A 3,004-nucleotide genomic window follows, 5' to 3' on the forward strand; every position below is an offset into this window, starting at 1 on the left:
TTTGTATCCGTTGAGATGGAGGAATACTTCGTAGGAGATTCCTCATAGCATAGAATGTGACCTTCAGCACAGATGGGCCCACTTATTCTTCTTCAAAATCTCTAAGTCTTATCTAAAACAGTAGGTGTATCTTAAGCTATCCAGAGTATAGACCAAAATGTTGTTTAAAGAAGATTTTCAAGCGCGTAATAGTGCAAACATTTTACCAGGAGTTGCAATTTACAGGTAGGGTCCGTCCTTTTTCCAACAAACATACTGCTATTGACATCTACATTTCTGGAGAGAAATCGGAGAGAAGAAAGCGCGAGAAATGTATGTAATAATTGCATAGGACAGCAATAGCTTAGCTTAGAGTAAAAGTCTCACATTTATCGACTTTCTAAATGGATAACCCCTTCATTTATACCGGGAACAAATGAACCGATCGACAAGTCTATGGCTACAACGGTAAAATTGTATGAATTGAAAAATTTGTTGTTGGAAAAGTTAATAGTATCGTCTCCTTTGTTAGGGATTCTTATATTTGTTTGTCTGTAAAACCTAAAAAAAAAAAAAAAAAAAAAAGAAAATCTGAAAACATTGTGTAAGCAAATAAGCAAAATTTAGACAAAATCCCACGCTACAACACTTGAAAGAACTGAAGCAAATTACTGACATAACAAGTTATCACATAAGCCATTGTACGTGGGTCGTGGGACGCCATTAAACTGCTGAAAAAGAAAAATGATTGCACAAACAACTAAAAAACGAATTCTCTCTAAAACTTTGCGATTATCCGTAAAAAACAAGAAGAAGAATATTACAGGCAATGAAAAATCTGGTCATTAAACTTAGTGCATCTCAAGCGATTTAAGAAAACATTTATAACATTGTAATACTTTCGTAAGAAAACTTTCTATTTTCTGCCAAAAAAAAAAAAAAAAAAAAACAAAAAAAAAACAAAAAGAAGCAAAAATCACATTCGTTTCAGAGCGACTTTTGCATACCCACCATTCTAACCCCAATTGACGTAAACGTAATGTGAACTTAACTTAAATGATAGGGTAATCAAAATCAAGCGTATTGCAAATTAAGGGCAAATGGCGTATGAGTAACAATTACAAATGTGAACACAAAGAAAAGAGAATGTTGTTTAGTTATGCGACCACAACAAATAATAAAATGGTTAGGAAAGAAATCGAGGCAAGTTTCATAGACCTTAAGTGCTTGCCATCTTCTATTTCAACAAAAATTGATGCTCGGTTATGCTATTGTGTTAATGATAATTGTAATCTAACTTGAGTTTTTTTACTCTGAGAGGTCTGACATATATACAATATCGCTTAATAAGTTCCTAGAAAAGGAAATATAGGCGGACATATATATAGAGCACATCACTAAATAAACTCGTAGGATAAGATATGAAAGTCGCCTCCAATGAAGTAATTTTCAAGACAATGGAAAAATGTGAATTTGTGGACAACAAAATGCGACAACTGGAACTTATAACCTCACATGACTAGTTGGCACATTTCTTTTGAAGGTTGGCATTATCTAAACCTCCGATGGGTTCATCAATATCATTATATCTGTATTGAAGCCTATGATCTTATTGAGTGATTTTTTAGCATAAACACGAATACGTATTTCCTAAGCAATTTAATATAATTGCGAGTTTGGCAAAACTAAAACTCCCATAAGCTGGAAGAAGTTTTGTTTTTAAATTTGCTTGCCCGGCGCTGACGATTTGTTATATTACCGAAGCGAGGAAAGTTTTTATTATTGCAGATATATTGAAAGCAACACGAATTCGTTATTTTCCAATAAGCTTAAGGACGCTTTCGTACAAATCACTATTGTTTTTTGAAATATATTTCAATCAAGATAAGCTCATGTAATCTTTTATGATTTAGATAAGTAATAAGACAAATCCCCTAAATTCTGCAGATTCAGACATGAAGACAATTTTTATGGTATTTTCAAGATTAAGATATAGAGGAAGGTTGATGTGTGTGATGAAACGAAATAACGTAAATTCTTACATATATACATAACCCGACTTAAAAGCTTTGAGTATCAATTCTGTTCAATGTTCAAGCATTTGTTTGGCAAACGTACGAAAGAAATGGGAAACAAAACAAGTAATCAATTTATATTCGCCTTGAGATAAAACCTTCATGCCCGCTTTCCCATTCTTATACGTAGTCATTTTAAGGCATTCTCTCTGGCTCATTAGAAATGTTTTGCGCCAAGTTTTAGTTCCGTGCCTCTCAGGCTAAAGTCTTTTATTTATTACGATGGTAGGCCGATTAGTAGGCCGATCTTTTATTTTGAAAAATAATCGCATCAAATTTTAAATGAACTACGAACTGCAAAGATTTTAAATTTTCAATTACAGTTTTAGATCTACTGCGATAGAAATAAAGACCGCAATGCACAACAGACAGAGTCCAAGAATAAATCGATTCAAAATCAGAAATTCAAAGCTGATCAAAATAAATGAAGGTTTGCAAGGTGCATTCTAGGTTGTTCTGTATGTGGTATGTGACAAAAGCCCAGTGGTCTATTCTTGGCAGATGGAGGATCCATTTCGACAAAATCGCATTCATTACTAGTTCTACTAGATGACCCCGCTTGTATTTATATAATTCAAATGCATTCGTCCTCGTCTAAATCATATATAATTACGGGGCGCAATTCCATATTCGTCAAAGTAAAAGTACCTTAGTTCTATTCCTTTGATGACTAGAAAGAATTTTCTTTGCTTAATATATGAGAATTGGAATTCTTCATCCGCAAACTTAAAGGACGCGCAGCAATTTCATAGGAATTTTCATCGAACGAAATTGTAAACATCAACAGAGCAGAAAAAACAACCACTATTGAGTTGTTTTTGTACTTTCTTCCTCTTCTCGGTCCAAATGCGAAGTAATTTCTCATCAAAACTAAAGTTTCACATATTGAAACAAATTCCTTTAAAAGTTTTAAATGTATTACATTTATACATACATACACACACACACAC

The 3,004-nt window shown here is 33.3% G+C and overlaps 1 protein-coding gene across 1 annotated transcript in view; it reads right to left on the reverse strand.

Annotated features, from left to right (window-relative positions):
- The window catches only part of LOC119634636 (cGMP-specific 3',5'-cyclic phosphodiesterase), a 41,923-nt gene that overhangs the window by 36,972 nt on the left and 1,947 nt on the right, over positions 1 to 3,004 (reverse strand). The gene's annotated exons all lie outside the window — the stretch shown is intronic.

Source organism: Glossina fuscipes, unplaced genomic scaffold (genome assembly GCF_014805625.2).
Source record: "Glossina fuscipes isolate IAEA_lab_2018 unplaced genomic scaffold, Yale_Gfus_2 3, whole genome shotgun sequence".
Lineage (NCBI taxonomy): Eukaryota > Metazoa > Arthropoda > Insecta > Diptera > Glossinidae > Glossina > Glossina fuscipes.